This window comes from Euprymna scolopes, chromosome 16 (assembly GCF_053919585.1).
Source record: "Euprymna scolopes isolate OS-2025 chromosome 16, ASM5391958v1, whole genome shotgun sequence".
In the NCBI taxonomy this organism is placed as follows: Eukaryota; Metazoa; Mollusca; class Cephalopoda; order Sepiida; family Sepiolidae; genus Euprymna; species Euprymna scolopes.
Genome location: NC_136497.1, coordinates 206,238 through 227,104, shown reverse-complemented (window position 1 = coordinate 227,104; position 20,867 = coordinate 206,238). Strand labels below are relative to the sequence as shown.

Sequence of the window (20,867 nt, the reverse complement as noted above, 5' to 3'; positions counted from 1 at the left end):
TTCCCTTTGCAAACTAACACTACACTCGATGATTTGGAAATCACTCCTTCCCTCGTTCGTGATGCCATAAAAAATATAGACACCTCAAAAGCATGTGGGTCTGATCTTATCCCAGCTATACTATTAAAAAAATATTCCACTGAAGTTGCTACGGTGCTCTCCAAACTCTTCAACAAATGCCTTAGTGAATTTTACTTTACCGACTGCTGGAAAATTGCTTCTGTGTACCAATTTTAAAAAATTCTGGCGAAACAACCCACTAAATTATCACCCCATTAGCCTCCCCCTTCTCTTTACTAAAACCTTTGAGTCCTTAATCAATCAAACACTAGTTCGTCACCTCATAGATATAAACATGTTTCTGACAGACATTCTCTGTTCACATTTTAAATATATATATATAATATATGTAAGGAATTAATTTGCTATTTATACGTTTAATATTTATTATTGCATTTTTAAACTTATAGTACTGCTTCATTTTCAAGTTTATTTCCCCTGTATTATATTTAAAATATAACAAGTAACCATAACCTTAATTATTGCCCACTCTGTATGTAATAAAAATAGACTTAAGGGATGCATACACATTAGAATCTATGATGAAAATAAACAATTTATAAATTATAATTTCACATAAGCCTGATAGACACATGAAAAACAAGTATATTGCACAGGATTTATTTACAGAATATCACCACATTAATGAGTCATATAAAACTATGAAATAACTCCTTATAAAGAGTTGCCCAAAAGTAGAGATACAGTTAACACCTTAATATTTTATCTTTATCAAGAAGCATTATTAAATCATCATCATCATCATCATCATCATCAAAATCTTGAATTTAAAATTACATTATGTATTGTAAAAAGCGAATAAGAAAGTGTATCTGAAAAATTATTTTAATTCAACTGATTCCTCATTACTTTTGCTTGTGTCAGAAATAAACGTCCATTTCACAATAATCTTTAATAATCGAAAAATGTTTTTCAAGTCAGTTTTGACAATCCTGTGCAATGAATATCAAATATTTAACAAGAACTACTCATTTTGTAAATTGTATAAAAAATAATTTAATATTTGATTATTTTATTACTAATTTTTCTTTTATACGGATTTTCATATGAGCTGTCATGTTTGACTTGTGTGTAAACAAAGAGCCACAAACTTCACAAGAATATGGTTTCTCTCCTGTGTGTATTTGAATATGTCTCAACAAATCTCTCTTTTGGGCAAAAGAAGCGCTGCATACTTCACAAGAATGTGGTCTCTCTCCAGTGTGTGTTCGCATATGTACAAATAAATGTCCGATCTGAGTAAATGAAGACTCGCATAATTCACAAAGATGTGGTTTCTCTCCAGTGTGTGTGTATATATGCATAGACAATGCAAATTTGTCAGAAAAAGAGGCTGCACATACTTCACAAGAATACGGCCTCTAACCTGTGTGTGTGTACATATGCCTTTGCAAATGTGATTTTCTTGAGAAAGAATGGCCACATACTTCACAAGAATAGGGTTTCTCTCCAGTATGTTTTCGTGTATGCCTTAGCAAATTTGATATCTGTGTAAATGATGAGCCACAAGTGTCACAAGAATATGGTTTCTCTCCAGTGTGAGTCCGTAAATGAACAGACAAAGCTGATAAACCTGAAAAAGTCAATTCACATAAGTCACAAGAGTAGGGTCTTTCTCCAGTGTGTGTACGCATATGCCTCTGCAAATGTGATTTCCGGGCAAAAGATGAAGAACATATTTCACAAGAATATGGTTTCTCTCCAGTGTGTGTGCGTATATGTACAAACAGGGTCGATTTGTCAGCAAAAGAAGAGCCACATATTTCACAAGGATATGGTTTCTCACCAGTGTGTGTACGCATATGTTTCTGCAAATATGGTTTGATTAAAAAAGAAGAATCACATACTTCACAGGCAAATGGTTTTTCTCCAGTGTGGGTTCGCATGTGCCGAGACAATGTGGATTTCACTGAAAAAGAGGAGCCACATACGTCACAATTATATGGTTTTTCTCCAGTATGAGTTCGCATATGCACAGACAATCCTGACCTGTCGGAAAAAGAAACTCCACATACTTTACAAGAATAGGGTTTCTCTCCACTGTGTGAACGCATATGTCGCAGCAAGTTTGATTTTTTAGAAAAAGAAGAGCCGCATACTTCACAAGAATGTGGTTTATCTTTAGTACAATGTTTTTTCTTGACGTTGCCTGAAATGAGGGAATCAGACATTTTAGACATATTTGGCTTCTTTCTAATAGCAATTTTCAGGTTTGTATTAGGAATATCAGAAGACATTTTACCATTATTTTTCTGTGTATTCTATTTTTGGTAAAAAAAAAAACAATAAAACAGTAATCAGTGAAATACTTAAAAGTGACTACATTTAAAATTATTGTTCTGGGTTTTATATTTATGAACGTCAAAACAGAAAATATAATTTTAAAAAGGGGATTAATATACACTTGATAAAACATGTCTATGCAGTATATTTTCATCAAATTTGAGTTGATGGAAAAAGAATATTCACACACATTCATATGAATATGATTCCCTATTTTCAGTCTTTACCCATTAGAAAATGTTCAAATATGTTTTCTTCAAGAGTACCAGTCAAAAATTTAAAGTTATTCAAATCCAATGAGTGTTTGTTTTTGCTGGTGAATCTGCAAATACAGAAAAAAATTCCTTGAATTTTATATTTATTTTCATTGACAATTATATAACAGATATGAGGGGAAAACAAATGAACACATATCCAAGGAAATGGCAGAAACACTAGAGGATGACCTCCAATCCGTAGTGGAATGGGGACAAAAATGGTTGGTCACATTCAATGCTGCTAAGACAAAGCTTGTTTCCTACAATAACTACAAGAAACCTTCTCTACCACTAATAGCAATGGCCAAGAACCCATTACCTGAAAGTACTTCTTTTAAACTCCTCGGCCTAACGTTTACAGGAAATATGAACTGGAATAGATACATTGAGAGCATTGCCAAGGCTGCTGCAAGGAAGGTTGGCTCCCTCTACCGTGCTAGAAAACTACTTACGCCTGACAGTATCCTATACCTCTATAAGGCAACCATTCGCCCATGTATGGAATACTGTTGTCACATCTGGGCTGGTGCATCTGCTTCTTGTCTCTCGCTCCTGGACAGGGTTCAAAAGAGAGTCGCCAACCTGATAGGTCCTGAACTGTCATCTAGGCTTCAGCCTCTGTCCCATCGACGAGATGTTGCATACCTCTGCCTGTTCTACAAATACTTCAATGGTGAATGCTCTGACGAACTGCAAACACTTGTACCTCCCCGACAAGCTACTAAGTCTCATCCCTTTACAGTAGAGATCCCTAGGTGCAAGAAAGCCTTTTACTCCAATAGTTTCTTCCCCAGATTTGCAGGTCTTTGGAACTCCCTTCCGGGATTCTGCTTTCCCAACTGCAACGATATGCAGAAGTTCAAGTGTAATGTCAACAAACATTTTTCTACTCATCTCCCTTCATAATGACCCCGCTAATTAAGTCCCTGATAGTAGCCCCCTGCTTCAAAGTAGCACTGTGCCTTGTTTGGGGTGAAAATTGAATAAAAAAGAAAAATAAAATTTTGTTTCTGAAAAGACCATATTAATAACACGCTCAAGCGTTTTCATGATGGAAACGCTGATACGATCACATAGGTATCTATAAACAAATATACCTTGAGTTTTTAATAATATTTAAATCGTTATTTTGAAATTTGTTTTTACTGGAAAATCTGAAAATTTAGTAGAGAATTCAAAAAACATTTCTATAAATTATTTTTATGCATGTTCTTTCACCAAGCAAATAGCAACAATATTGTAGGCCACAAAGAGAAAATGTTTTTAAAATCCAATGATTTAATTTGCTTAAAAATTTGCAAATATCCAGAATTTTTTTCTTGGGTCAATGAAATACTTTACTATTTTGATGTAGATAAATGGTTGACAATCTTATTTTTGAAAGGACCTGATTGGAAACATGTTTAAACTTTGCCAAGAGACAAACATCGCAGTGATTAGGTTATTCTCTATTAACAAGTACACTGACATTTTTGTTGATGAAACTTAAATGGTTTGTTTGTGAAGTGATCGTGGATGTATTACATTGAAATTTTTATTGATAGCAATTTACATTTGTTTTTATAATATCACTGTTCTGTTTGAGCCTTGTCATTTTTACTGAAAATCCGTAAATGCTGAAAGAATTTTAAAAATACATTTCTAGAAAATATTATGCTAAGAAAATAATTCACATCTATGAGGTACGTTATTTTCAGCAAACTGTTTGTGAATATGGTCAAATTAGAAATATGATCAAATATTTTTAGAGAGGCAAACACACAAACGTTTGCCCTTCATATAATAGTTTTTATATAGGAAATACTTTATTATGATGTACATAAAAGGTTGATAACCTATTGAAAGGGTCAGATGTTTAAGCTTAATCAAAGTACAACCATGATGTAATCATGTAGGTATCTATTAGCAAATACATAGACCTTTTTATTAATAAAAAATTACATCTGAATACATTTGTTATTATAATATTGTTCTTCAGATTTGTTTCATACTGAAGAATTTGTGAATACAGGAGAGAATGAAGAACATTTCGAAATATTATTTACTTGTATAACTTTTCCTTGGCAAATAATTTGCAACTATGATGTAGGTTATTAATTGGCAAACTTTTTTGTGAAATTTGTAAGATTATAAACATGTTTTAGTTTGGTCTAGGAGCAAATATTAAAGGATCAAATAAACTGAAATCCATTATTGATAAATTTCAAACTATAACGAGTATGTTTCTTATTATGATATTACTCTGCTATTTATATTGCATAAAATTTTTTATGAAAGTTCATATCAGCAGCATGAATATTCTAATCACATGAATTTTTAAGGAAATTCAAACTATAATAAATTGTTTCCTTATTATGATAATACACAGAAATAAAATGTCATGAATTTTTGTGTGTACTATTTTAAAGGGTTAAATTAGAAACGTGTTTAGGATATTTTAAAAGACGAAAATTCCAGTTACTACGAATGTGTCTTTACAAATAAACTGAAACTCTTCATTGGTGACATTCAAAGTATAACAAGTACATTTCTTATATAATACTACTTTGCAAACAAAATGAATAAACTTCTATTTGCATATAATTATTTAAACTTTTCTATAACTCGTCCAGTTATGAGATTAAAACTTTATTAATCAGAAATGATTTCTTTCAGAAATAAAAAAAAATAAACAAGTTTATTTTGTTTCATTATCTCCGGTTAAACCAAATTGCTCACTGGCATAAGCATTCTCATGAGAATTTTCTGAGCATTACTATTTTTGTGCTGGCTCATGAAAAATTGGAAGTAAGTAATTTATTACTAGAAAATTGCTGTACAGGGCCAATGTGCTTATTCTAACCGGTTTGTTTTTCCAACCGTTTTATTTTATTAGATTATTGACTACGCAGGACCGAAGGACCTCAATCTACCCTCTGTATGCTAACCCTCTAGAACATCAGATGAAGGTTAACTGATACTACACCATCCAAGGATGACCTGACACTGTATAAGACAGAAGTTGGAGCTTGCCCAATAGTGTAAGTCCTATTAAATTTTAGACTCTTTTTGATTCTGTCTAAGAATGAGAGACAAGTAGTAGATGCACCAGCCCAAATGTGGTAACGATACTCCATGCATAGATACTGTGTGGTTTTGTAATGATAAATGATACTCTCTAGAATGAGTAATTTTCTAGCATAGTAGTCTCCCCAAAAGGTGTCCTATTTAGTACTAGTCAGGCTCACCATCTCTAAACTTCAGTGATCTAACAAGAACCAGTCTGTCAACAATTATTCAGTATAAAGAACAAATACTTGACATCAAATATCATTATCATGAATAAATTTTCTGGAAAATTTTTCTACCGCTGGTTTTTAAGATAATTCAATAATCTTAATAATGAATATATATCATTGTTTCTTGTGTTTTTCAGGCAAAAATACTAGACAGGCCATAGTCAAGACAGACAAACCATTTAACAGACCAGAGTTTTGTTTTTAATGCTTATGGAAACTATATGTATGCTTTTGATAATATCTAACAAGTAAGATTACACAGACTTAGCAGGAGTTTGGAGGACAGCATCACTATCCTGTAAGCCTTTTTTGGTTAGGAAAAATGTATACTATCTTTTCTGATAGTACACTATACCTGGTCAGTCATCGGTCAGTGAAAAAAAGACTTTCTAGATTGGAGCAATTTTTATTTTTGTTTCAATCAGAAATTCTGCTTTTTAGTGGGAATTGTAAAGGCAAATAAATAAAAAAAAAATAGAAATAAGCGCACCTGGTGGCAAGATCAAAGAAAAAACATAAAATGATTATTAGATGTCCGAAAAGATCGTTTGAACAAATATAATCAACCTGATATATCTGGTCTATATGTATGACAAATCATTTTGACAAGAATGGGTGCACCCGGCGATGATATGCAAGAAACAAGATAAATTAGTAGACATAGGAAAAGTCAATTCAAATAAAAATAATGAACCTGACAATAGGCATCTAGATGGGAAAAAACAAAACACATGATCGATTGCCAAATGATAAGTTAAATGTTGGATGTTTAAAGAAGTTTATTTTAAAATAAGAAAATCAAATTTTATAAGAGAGTAGTGTGTGTCTCATGTCACTATCTAGAAAATAATTTCAAGAAACAAAGGAGATAACTCAACAATTAAAATTTGAAAGATTTCTGTTGTAATACATACAAATTTCTATTAAGCGCTTAGAATAATTGTTTTTATAAAAATAAAATGGTGATTTTTCGTTATTTTTAGAATATTATATTGTTGTTTCGTAATAGGTATGTACAACATACAGATTTTTGATCATACTTAAAAAAACAAAAGCGTTGTTTCATGCCAAACTGGATTGTTTAATTTAACAAAAAGAAATATTTCTCATATGTAAAAAAAAGTCAGGTACAAGTCAGACAAGAAAAGAAGAACAAAAAAAGGAACATACTCAAAGAACGTGGAAAAAATAAGGAGAAATCGAAATCAAGGAGATGGCTGAAACTATACAACAGACGGTAATGCTGAAAACAGCAGAAATTTTAAGGAAAACACTTGCGTACAAAAACAACTATTACGTTGAGAAAAAGGGTTTTCTGGAATTTTTAATTTTGATTTCAAATGATGTATTTTCAAATAAGTTTTTTTTATAATATCTTTACTTTATATATCACTTTAAAGAGCATCTTTCGCTCTATCTTATCATTTAAATCAAAATCGTTTTAAATCAATTGTATTCTCTTTAGAATGTTGAATATAAGATTAAAAAAAGCAAATTCTCACAATTTTCTAATTTCAATGCAAGCTAGGTCAAAAAGCTGCTGAAACAGCTCGGGATATCAACAAAGTGTTTGACCCAGCAACCACTACTGAACGTACAGCACAATTAAGAAATTTTGTGGCAACAACAAGATTCTTGAAGATGATGAGTGTAGTATTCAGCCATCAGATGTTGACATCGATAAATTAAGAGCCTTAGTAAAAGTCAATCCATACACATCTGTTTTAAAACTTACTTCTGAATTAGATGTAATGTATACAACGATTTCCAACTACTTGAGAGAGATTGGAATGACAAAATAACTTGATAAATGAGTGACTCACAAATTGAACGACAACCAAAAGAAATGCAATTATGTCATCTCCCTTTCTTTTACACAACAGGAATGACATATTTATTGACTGGGTTGTGATTTACGATGAGAAGTGGATTCTTTATGACAACTAGAAATGCTTAGCTCAGTGGTTAAATGCTGACAGAGTGGCACAAAAAGAAGGTCGTGCTGTTTGGTTGTTAGCGACCACTTCAATCCATTACAGTTTTTTGAATACTGGCTAAACTATTACAAGAGAAGTACTGTCAACAAATGGATGAAATGCATCAGAAAATTTACACCTAGTATTAGTCAACAGAAAAGGCCCAATTCTCTTCCACAACAATGCCTGACCGCATGTTGCTAAACCAACCCTGCAAAAGTTGAACGAAGTGGGTTACAAAATTCTGCCTCATCTGTTATACTCTCCAGGCCTCTCATCTACTGACTACCATTTTTTCAAGCATCTTGACAACTTTCTGAATGAGAAATGCTTCAAAAACCTATTAAAAATTTAGAGAGAATTGTTGTCACCCAGATTCAGGGAACGCCAACAGTTTTTGTCAGTGAATAATCTCTGATTATGACCTGTGAGAATTCCTATAAATAATGAGTGCTAAATAATTATTTGTGGGGAAGAATTGAATTGAAGTAAAAACAATAAAAACTGACCTTCTTCTAACTCTGCTTTTGTGAGGATGCAGGTACATAGGAACTACACAGTACCATCGACAAAATATGTTTTGTAATGTAAACAAAAATACATAAAAGGAGTTGGCTCAGAGTTAAACCCAACTAAAAAATTCAGAAATAGAAAATCTCTATGATAAACATACCCATAATGCAACAATAATATTCTAAATTTCATGTAAATTGGTCTTTTTAACTAAGAAACTCAAATTTTATGAAAAAATAAAGATAGCATATCTTGTTTTACCATCTTTATAATTCATAAATGGTTACCCCCCTTAAGAACCTCTCCAAAAGTAGAGATCAAATTCAAATCTTATAATGGGTACAATTAATACAGGGGTCCAAGAAGTCACTGAAGAGTTTTGAACTTAAATAGATTCTTTATTTTTATATCTTTCTGTAATTTTAACACAATCTGACTAAGACATTGGTAATTAAAAAAAAAAAAAAATGCAAAATTCAAACAAATATGTGAAGCTGAAAATGGCCAACATTTAAAAGACATTTTTTTCATAAATAAATTATGAAAACATGTCTTTTAAATGTTGCCCATTTTCAGCTTCAAGTATTTGTGCTCTTTCCAAAACATTTTTTTTATATTACATTTTCACCAAACATTGCCACTTTGATGTAGGGGGCTACTATCAGGGACATAATCTACAGGGGTACTATGTGGGAAGTTGGGCAGCAAGATGTCGGTTCATGTTACACTTGAACTTCTGAAAACATTATTCATGAAAGATTGCAAAATCTCTGGATTGCGATTCAACTCTCTTATTTCGTTCCTGATGTTTTTCTTCAGTTTTTGCAGGGTTCTTTTTTCTTTAAGATATGGCTTGGGCTATCTCTTACATAAAAATGTCGATAAGCTCTTTGAGTCAAAACAATTGCCCCTGATTTTGGTAAAACAATTTCACAACTTCTGAACGTTGTTCATAAAAAAATGTACTTGATCAATTTATGTAAATTTTTTGGAATATGGCATTTTCGGTCTTTTTTAAAATTAGGTATAACTTGCTTTAAAAATTTAATAAAAAAATATTTCATAATTTAATAATAGTTGGTGAAGCAGAAGAATAAGCGACTTGACGTCCATGGCAAACAGTGTCAGATAAAAATTGATTTAATTTTCTAAAAACTATTTTAAAATAAATATTTCATAAAGTAATATATTTTTATAATACTAAAAATAATTCAGAACAGGGAAAGAATAATAATAATAATATTTTATCTATTATTTTATGTAAAAATAATTAAGTATGATGCAAATTTTTATCTGACACTGATTACTGAGGACGTCAAGTCGCCTGTTTTTCTGATTCCCCATAATATTGTAATAATAAATGTTACATAATTGCTTATGGGGAAAAAACGAATTAAAGAAAACATTAATAACCGACCTTGTGTCTAACCCTTTTGTGTTCGTGCATGGGTTTTTAACAAAACGCTGTTTGTTTTTTATACTTCCCTCCAGTAACCTCTGATTCAGGTAGCAGGTTAGCTTCAACACCCTTTATTTGGACTTGGTATCTATCTACAATATGTCAAGAGACACAGTGAAAAGTGAAACATCATCATTTGGGATGATGCGTCAGTAGATCGCCTCCAATATTCAACAATTCTTTTTGGTTGTAATGGTCTATATAGTCCTATGACATCTTTCTACAATTCCATGTCCACTTGGTGAGTATATACAGAAAAGCTACAGATGCACATTCCAATTCTTTGCAAATTCGCCAAAGTCCTTACTAGTGAATACAGTGTCATTCTCAACCAGTATTTCCATCAGGGGACCTTGCTCAAGGAAAACATACTCCAACTGTCAGATAACAGAGGTTACATTTTGTCAACACAGTGGCCACCATATTGCCAATCTAGAGGAACCACAGTCGATGATAGCAAGAAAATTCTCAAAATTGTGGATTATGTCCATTGCCAATCTGCTCCAGTTACTCTTCATGCCAAGTTTTCCTTTTTCCCAGCAAACAGGTGCCGGATTTACTGATTAGCAGATTTCATAGGCTTTCACAACTGATTTAGCAATTTTTTTAGACACTTGCGGATCAATCGATCTGGCAAAGTATAAGATCTGCTTCATCTCCAGATGTCCACTTTGATGATATATGTCATCTACCTGATCCTCATCCAATCATCCTCCAACCACTACACCACCCTTAAGCACTGACTTTTTTTTCCTTGAGCAGATCCCTCCACCTACACTGTATTCTGGTGAGACTATCTGTGAAGTCTTGATAGAATTTCACAAATTTCACATCTATGATCAATCCATATTCTTTTATCAGGCTAGGCTTCTATCACCTGACTTGTGTTACGTGTATAAACAATGAACTGCCTCTTGTCTGTGTAACTCTCGTTGTAGAGGTGCACTTCCTCTACTGACTTCCCTCATGAATTAATTTACCTTGGAGGGAGAGTGCGACTTCCAGCATGACCAGCAATAAAGTATATTTGATTTCTATCTAACTCTGTGTCGTTTTTCCATTTTATATCAATGTCTACACACATAACAACTAGCATCTCATCAGCTGTGTTCATGTTCACACATGCCTTCCTAGTTAAAGTGTCAAAAATCCATCTGTGCACGCATGCAGAATCAGTAACTAAGTGTAACACTGTTACCTTTCACTGAAGGGTAAAATTGACTCTTTTGCATGCCACATCGTGTTCAGCTAGATTTATATATTGAGCATCATTAGTTGGATATAGAAACATGCATCCTCAATAACTGTTCCATGTACTTCCAATGCCATTCCTGTAGCTATGCAGCTTGCATCAATCCAGATTGTAATTTCTTCAACGTCCATAAACTACTTTCTTCCAACAAGATCTGCTTTTCATACTCTGCACAGAGTCTCTGCCAATATGTGACATAGAGAAAAGTTTTTGATCCTATCATTCCAGCCATTTGTTACTGTAGTTGGCAAGTGCTTGATAAATGCAACTTCCGCTCTGAGCAAACCATACACAAAAGTAACCAACAAGTTTGCCACAGAGAGAAAATATGTGCTGATAGGTCAATCTATCAAAGATTTAAGGAATTTGACTTTTTTTTTTACACAGTGATCACCACTTATCAAGGCCCGGAAGCCACTCAGGGATAAGGGTTATTGCAAGTACATTACGTTAGTGTGGAGATTTGATGAAGTGTTTACTTAAGGGGGCGGTTCATTAGGAATTTGTTAACGTTGGACTTGAAGACATCCAAGTCAAAGTCCGGTGGGAAGCAGGCAGACGGAACAGAGTTCCACAAGCGTGCAGTTCTAAGAAAGAATCTTTGTTCATGGAATCCACGTTTTGATTTAGGCACAGATAAAGAGTGGGGGAAATTTTTCACAGTGGATTCAGCTAGACGGGTGTTTTTCGTGAAAGATTGGCGAAGGGGGACCAGAGATTCGAGTTCAGATGAACACCTGCCATGGAAATAACGATAAAACAAGGATAGGCTCACAACATCTCTTCCGTGGGAGAGAGGTTACAGGGTAGAGAAAAGGGCATCCCCCCACTAAGCCACGAAGTCTATTTTGTACTCTGTCAAGGCAGGATAGGCTGATTTTAGCAGCTCCTTCCCAGATATGGCAACAGTATTACATTCTTGGACATACTTGGTTTTTATATAGATAGAGAATTGCATCAGTAATGAGATATCTTCTGGAGCAGTAGAAGGATCCCACCATCTTTCCAGCGATCTTGGCAACAGACTTGATGTACGTGTTCCATTTCAGATCAGGAGTAAAGGTCAAACCCAGAAGCTTGTCAAAACAAGGGGCCTCACCCAGACGAGAGCCATCCATCACAATTGATGCCAGATGGGGATCAGAGCGTTGATGATGTAAGGATAGGAGTTTCGTTTTGGATGCATTAAAGGTAACCAGCCACGTCTTCCCCCACTGAACCACGCGCTCAAAATCAGAGGAGAGAGAATCAGAGAGAACTTTGTCATTTACAGCCTTTGATGTGTTGCCGTAGATGGTCGTGTCATCAGCATAGATGTCAACGAATGATTTAAGTTTGTGTTTAGGGAGGTCATTGATGTAGATCAGGAAGAGAGTTGGGCCCAGGATTGACCCCTGAGGGACTCCAGCATTTATATTGCAGGCCTCCGATTTTTGCCCATCTACCACTACTCTTATGAGCCTATCGGAGAGAAATGAGTTAATAATTGAGAAAACATTTCCAGTTATACCGTAGCTGGAAATCTTGTGAAGTAGACCCTTATGCCATACCTTGTCGAAGGTCTTTGATATGTCAAGAGCAATTGCCCTAGAAAGGAAGCCTTTGTCAAGAGATTCACTAATCCTGTGGGATATAACTTACTCATAACACACAGGAGACTTATTGGTCTGTACTAAGAGGGAGATGACTTATCACCTGAATTCTTAAATACAGCGCAAACTGATGAGGTCTTCCAGGGAGTCTTCGTTTCCATCAGAGACTGTCATCGTTTTTGCCAAACCTGTAAGCTAAGAACTCTTGCTTCATCTCTCAGTTGGATCAGACCTTTGAACACCAAACTGTAGTCCAAAAAAGGTTGTTGCACATGCAGTGCAGAAACTATGCTTTCATCAACGAAAATGTCATTAACATATGCTGATATGGTACTTTTGATTGTATGGTCTTCAGATGCGAAAGCATGTACAACGGACTTTAGAATAAGTAGCTCCTTATTCAGCCAAAATCCCAACCGTAGTAACCCTAAAGATCACTGTTTGAAATTGCCATAGCGCCTTGTCAACATGGATTTGAAGACATGCATTTCGCAAACCCAGCCACCACTCTCTCAGTTTCTGCATTGGCAGTGAAAGCATCCACAAAAGTTACATTAACTAGTAATCAAACACAAGATGCATCTTCTGCTTATGCTCCTACTCAACTGCCATTAAGAAAATTAGAGCTTTGGGTGGACTAAGTTCTTCTGCTGGATATGGCAATAGTCATCTATTTCACTGCCACTGTAGGAACTCATTCTCATAGGCATCCCTGACATGACAAGCTACAACATATTCTTGCTCCCTGTTAGTAAGTTCACTGAGAGAATAACCGTTTGCCCATTTCCATGATGCAGTTCATGCTTTGTCACTGTAATCATGTTATGCTTAAATCTGGTTTGCCGATCGAGATGCAATGCATCTGCTCAGGCCTTTAAAATGTGCTTTGTCTGATTCTGTAAGATATATGCCACCGAGTTCCTTGATTGCATCAATTCCCAACAGTAGGTCGAATCTCAACAGCTGTTTATCTACAACAAAAACATTGATGTTGATAGCAGAACTAAGACAACCTCCACCTTTATTCCACCATATTCTTGGTAATTCAACATCTATCTCTCTGCCATTAGGACTCCTGCTGACTTCCACTTCCAAAAGTGGCACACGTCTTTACTTGCCAGCATATGTGAGCACCAGACAACTACATTCTTGTCCATCTATATGTACTTTCATGGAGGCAGTTTCTAAGTTTTCATGGAGGCAAGTTTCTAAGTTTTCAGTCATATGTACTTTCATGGAGGCAAGTTTCTAAGTTTTCAGGTCAACAGTCGTTTTACACTTATTGTTTCCTTGCTAGATGAGGTATGCACTAAATGTTTACAGGTACAGATGGTGGTGTTGGTGGTGATGATGATGAGTCAAAGGTAAGCCCAGCCCTACCACCATGCTGAACAGCTTTCATATCCTTAAATACCCAAGAAATTTCACTTGCCACAATTTGAATTTAGATTTCTATCCATCAAAGCAAAGTCAATGGCTGGGTGCATAACCTATTAAGTGTTGAGTCATTATGTTGAACAAAGATGGCGGTAGTGAATGAAATTGGAGAACATTCAATGCAGTCATGATCTTGAGTATTTAATATGTCTTTAGAACAAAAATGGTGGCATTAGATCAACAAAGAATCAATGTAGTCAGGATCAGCAGTGGTTCAGTTGTGTCAAGATTAAGATCGATAGTGAACTGACTTGAAACCAAAATTAGATATTTTTATAATGAGGTCAGAGGCTTCTCATAGGTTGATTGTCCTAATGCGTAGTTATAAATAAGATCGTCCAAATTTTGGGAATTATATCCCCCAATTATAGTAAAAAAATTTAACAGTTTTAAACCGACGCATTTCATATATATTTATATATTGAAGAGTTTAGCTCCCAAATATTTGCGTCTTGTTAATATTTTAAAGAAAGAAAAACAAAAAACAAAATACAATAAAAAAAAATTGGAAATTTATTTGTTCATGGTGATTTGAAGATATGGATTGGTTTTTGAGTATTCTGAAAATGAATATCGCATGTAAAATTGTTGCCTACAAATAGTTTGTACGCAATAATGTTATGCTTTTCAACAGCAAGCCACACAATGCATGTGCACACATTTTGCTCACCGCAAGACTATTTGTCAACAAAAATTTTACATGTAATTTGTTTCCAAATGCCCGAAAACCCATAAATATCGTCAAATTAAGGTGAATGTGAAAGGCAAAAAGAAAAAACAAATTACCCTTTTTTGAACATTGAATGTTTTCTTTATGCTGTATTCTCGTGGACATCAGCAATATTACATACCTAATGCGATTTTATTTTTATTTGTGGGTCAATATTTTCAAGAATTACATTGATGGAAAGAGAATAGAATAAGCATTCCAGTGATGTTAATTTTTTCTTTTATGCGTTCAATGTTTTTATGCTCCAAGTAAAAAATGAAAAAAAAAACGGTAAAAAATGATGACAGCAAAAAAGGGAAACTGTTTTCACAATGTTTACATTTATACATTACGTTTGGATACACATGCGTGGGGTCAAATTTGATTGGATATGGCTGAAATTTTACAGGCTAGATATAAGCATAGAAGTTCATCTCTACTCGACTTTGATTTATATTTTCATGACCACAGGAAGCAAAGTTACGACCGAGCAAAGTTGATGAAGAATACTTCAAAATTGATAAGACAAATCGGTATATATCATCCATTTTCATATAGATAATAGTTTCAGAATTATTGTCATGTATAATATGTAAATATTTGATAAATATTAATTGTGCAGAAATTTCTTTTAAATGTTATCTTTTATAGAAATTCAAATCCGCTTAATGGGGCAAATGGCTCTCTATGTGCTAATGCATTGATCGGCGCTCCGCTCAACTGACTGAAGTCAGCGCATTAACAGGGGTTTGTATTTTCTTAAAAATAGAAAAACTGTTTCAAAACGAAAGCAGAAAAATCAGTTTCATTTGTTATTCTGAGTTTGTCAATTTTAAACAATTATTTAAAAATTTTTCAAATTTGGATTTCCAAACAATACTATTTTGTTGTTTTTAACGCTTTTAGTACACATGTACTAAAAGCATTAAAAAACAAAATGTACTAAGTACATGCGTTTCTGTTATCATTGTATTTATAACTTCTTACTTGTATTTAAGATAGAATTGTTTTTTAGTGGTAAAAAAACAAAACAAATATATAACAAATAAAAGATACTTGTGCACTTATGCTACCATGTTGAAATAATGTTATTCTTAACATTGGGAAGGAAGGGTGTTTTGTTAACTATTCTGTACTTTCACCTAACAATTAAATAAAAAAGATATTGTGAAATTTGAATTTATTGTCAAGACCATTTTTTTGAATCTGTAAAACAAACCCGTTTTTTTTTTAACTGAGGATATGTAAATAATAATAATAATAATAATAATAATAATAATAATAATAATAATTAAGTGGTTCGATAAAGAATTTGATTGTGATGCATTTTGTAAATTTTTATCTTGTTTTCACCTTAACATTTTTCTTTAAAATGACAACCTCTTAAGGTTTTCGGGCATGCTGAAAACGAATATAGCATTTAAATTTTCCGCAAATAAGTAGCTTTTATATATTTACACACACACACACTTTATTTTTCAATATCGCCTTTTTGTTTGTAAAATGTGGCTACATATAACAATTTGGCCTTTTTGTTTGTAAAAATGTGGCTACATATAACAATTTGGCCTTTTTTCTGGAAGGTTTGGCTTCAAATATTTATTACAGCCTGGCAACCCAGTTGTAGGCACCGCCAAAACTGGGGGGGGGGCGCAGGTAAGTACTTTTTGGCGGACCGTCTTTTTAAAAATCTACCAAAAATCAGGTAATTATCCAATCAATACGAAATTTTCAGCGATTATTATGAGAAGAATCAACTTTATAACAGTGTACTTACTTTTCATAAACGATATTTATATATATATATATATTTTGCTTACAACCCCCCTCGTTTTGAGGGGGTTCCAAATATGCTTCAAATAATCATCTGAAACTGAACAAAACATATTGTGTTGTTGTAAGGGACAGGATAATAGATTTAAAAAAAAACCCAAAAAGTTGTTTCCATACCTTATTTTGACGTCTGAATATCAAAACTTCAATTGTGTTTAATTATCCCGCTTTTGAGTTTTGAAGTGTGAAATTCGGTGAATATGTTAAGTAAAATAATTAATTTAAGTTAAGCAAAACAAAATTTTTGTTTTTTAAATATTTATACGAAAAAAGCCATTTTAAAATTTTTGATAAATAAATTAACAATTTTTTTTAGCGAGCCGAATAATGCATGACCATTATTAAACAGGGCATGCTTTGAAGAATCGATACAAAAAAAAAAAAATTCGATAAATATTGTGCCTGCCCTTTGTGTTAAAAATAGCATCATTTTTCCGATCCCGTTTGAAAACGTTTGCCGCCTTTCAACTACGGTGGACCAAACGCGCTGAAATAATTTTTTTTTATTCTGTTTTAAATCGCCCCCAATTTTGGGGAGCCTGGCCCCCACACACATACACATTAAAAACCAAACTTATACAAATGGTCACCCATCTGGTACTGGCCAGCCTCAGCATTAATAATACATTGAAATTTTCGTCACTGAAAAATAAGTTTTTTTGGCCTGTTTGTCTTCCATAGTTTGCTTTTTATCAAGTACAAATGTAAACGTTGTCTAAATCGACGCGAAGTAACTGGTTGCCTATACTAATAAGTGGAATTATTTGAAATCCAGGTACTTATATTATAATATTTTTGCATATTCTCATAGAAAATCACCCTAAATCTTAGTTAAACAACAAATAAATAAATAAATTATTTCAAAAACCTTTTCTTTTTTTTTTTTTTTTTTAACTATTTATAGACGTTTTTTGTGCAAGACAAAAAATGTCAATTGTTAACTTTTGGAGAAAATTTAACATTTAAAATTTAATTAGTAGAAAATGTTTTACATTATTCTGCTTCCTATATGATAAAATTTAGGGTTTTATCTTTCTGAGGGGGAAAAGGGTACTCAGAAATAATGGATTTTAATAAATGTAATTTCGTTTTAAAGAAACAACAACTTGATTTTTCGGCCATTTTGGGCGGTGTCTAAGCTATTGGGATGTGTGTGGAAAATGAATGCCGATGCTCAAAATGTATAAACAATTTACCCTTCCTTTACTTAAAAATTCACCAGAAATCAGGAAACTAACCAATTTTAATGAAAGTTTTAGTATTTATCATATAATGATCACGGAATATAATTGCTGTGAAAACATTTTTCATTACAACTTTTTTCCCCCCTCACGTGTACAAATATTTTTTCCTTTTGAAAATGAATTTTAGTTTTTTAAATACAATAAAAAAGTAGTCGGCAACCTGCAAAAAAAGGTACTTTTACAATTTATCGCTGAAAATGGAGACGCCATTTTCTTTTGGCCACCTATTGTTAAAATCAGAGGTAGAAATCAGTATTTTAAACTATGACCGAAGCAGGAAAAAAAAAAAAAAAAAAAAAATGTTTTATTAAAACTATATTTTCTTACGCAAACTTTTCAATCGGGGGGGGGGGGCAGGTCAGTACTTTTTGACGGACCCTCTTTTTAAAAATGTACCAAAAATCAGGTAATTATCCGATCAATACAAAATTTTCAGCGATTATTAGGAGAAGAATGAACTTTATAACAGTGTACTTATTTTTCATAAACTATATTTATATATATATTTTTTTTGCTTACAACCCCTCCCCTTGTTTTGAAGTAGGAACAAATATGCTTAAAATAATCATCTGAAACTGAACAAAACATATTGTGTTGTTGTAAGGGACAGGATTATAGATTAAAAAAAAAAAAAATTGTTTGCATACCTTATTTTGACGTCTGAATATCAGAACTTCGATTGTGTTTAATTTTCCCGCTTTTGAGTTTTGAAGTGTGAAATTCGGTGAATATGTTAAGTAAAATACTTAATTTAAGTTAAGCAAAACAAAAAAAAATTTTTTTAAATATTTATACGAAAAAAGCCATTTTAAAATTTTTGATAAATAAATTAACAATTTTTTTTAGCGAGCCAAATAATGCATGACCATTATTAAACAGGGCATGCTTTGAATAATTGATACAAAAAAAAAAAAAATTCGATAAATATTGTGCCCTTTGTGTTAAAAATAGCATCATTTTTTTCGATCCTGTTTGAAAACGTTTGCCGCCTTTCGACTACGGTGGACCAAACGCACTGAAATAATTTTTTTTTTATTCTGCTTTAAATTGCCCCCCCCCCCATTTTGGGGAGCCTGGCCCCCACACACATACACATTAAAAACCAAACTCATACAAATGGTCACCCATCTGGTACTGGCCAGCCTCAGCTTAATAACACATTGAAATTTTCGTCACTGAAAAATAAGTTTTTTTGGGCCTGTTTGTCTTCCATAGTTTTCTTTTTATCAAACGCAAACGTAAACAGAGTCGATGTAGACTCTACATCGACGCGAAATATCTGGTTACCTATATGAATAAGTGGAATTATTTGAAATTCAGGTACTTATATTATAATATTTTTGCATATTCTCTTAGAAAATCATCCTAAATCTTAGTTAGACAATAAATAAATAAATAAATTAATTCAAAAACCTTTTTTTTTTTAAATATTTAAGTACGTTTTTTGTGCAAGACAAAAAATGTCGATTGTTAACTTTTTGGGGAAATTTAACATTTAAAATTTAATTAAAAATAGTCGAAAAAGTTTTACATTATTCTGTTTTCTATATGATAAAATTCAGGGTTTTTATCTTTCAGGAAAAAAAAAAAGTTACTCAGAAATAATGGATTTTAATAAATGCAATTTAGTTTAAAAAAAACAACAACAACTTGATTTTGCGGCCATTTTTGGCGGTGCCTAAATAAATGTCTTTACAATTATATTTTGATACATTTTTAAACAATAAATTTTTTGGATTTCAAATGGCGCTCGCCCAGTTTACACAATTATGAATATGTCATTTTAAATTTCTGTTTTTAATAATGTATTTTTCATTTTCTGTTTTTAATAATATACGTTTCATGAAAAACTTTCCCGTTTTCATTAATTAAATCAAAACATTTCCAATTAAATGATTACGAATATATGTTCTTTCACTTTATTTACTTTTTCCATAGTTCTTTTCAGAAGTAATATCTAATAATTTTTTTGTTATTTATTTCCTACTTCGACCATAGTTTAAAATACTGATTTCTCACTCGGATTCTAATGGCAGGTGCTCCATTTTCAGCGATAAACTGTAGAAGTACCGCCCCCCCCCCCCAATTATGATAAACTTGCTTTTAAAACTATGTCCTCCTATTTATTCTTTCCGCCATTTTTGCCCTACCTAGCTATTGGATACGTTTACTCGTGTATTTATTTATTTTTTTGTTAATAGGTTGAATTCTGGACTTGAACCAAATAAGAAATAAATCTGACAAACAGACAAAGTCGATGGAGTATTTGATAAAATAATAGCTTCTCACGTTTACAATCATAATAAAACTATTTGTCATAAAAAAAAAAAAAAAAAAAAAAAAATGCGGTTACTTAGTGTAAAGATTTTGTTCTAATCATTAATAAGAAGGAATCATATCTTGCTTGTACTGTAGTTCGCCTGATGTGTAGGAACCGGAAATCCAAAAGAGCAGATAATTTTGAATATAACTTATATTTTTAGACTTACCGTTAAATATTGGGAGTCGCACAGACAAAAAAAAAAAAAAATAAAAAAATATTAACTCAAGTCAAGTTATGAAATGCTTCATCACCGATCGGTGTAGCAACTGATACTGTCCCTTTGTATAAAAAGTCCAGTAGTATATGTGTTTATTCTTTTTGTTTAAGATAATGGGGGGGGGGGGGAAATGTTAGTTTTGTTTTAGCATTTAATTAACAATAAATAATCAGTGAATAGTCCCTTATGGAAATAAGTCCATCAGTCTCTGGCATTTATTTTGTTTTAAGACATAATATTGTTTGTTTTCCTTAAATATGATCCATTATAAACAATATTTAATAATTTAGTAATTATAGAAAAACGAACCTTTTTGTGGTTAATTAAGTTCAAAAATGTGTTGCAGCGGGTCGGGAAGTGGTATGGAGATATGAGCCAATCGACTATACAATTATAAGGTAGACACAGAGGGG

General features: G+C 32.8%; 1 long non-coding RNA gene across 1 annotated transcript; it reads right to left on the bottom strand.

Annotated features, from left to right (window-relative positions):
* Positions 1-667: 667 nt before the first annotated feature.
* On the bottom strand, positions 668-20,512 carry LOC145295816 (uncharacterized). Its single transcript, XR_013869886.1, has 2 exons — positions 20,404-20,512; positions 668-2,686 (listed from the first exon to the last, which is right to left on the bottom strand). It is a non-coding gene; the product is annotated as an uncharacterized LOC145295816 (long non-coding RNA).
* Positions 20,513-20,867: the final 355 nt, after the last annotated feature.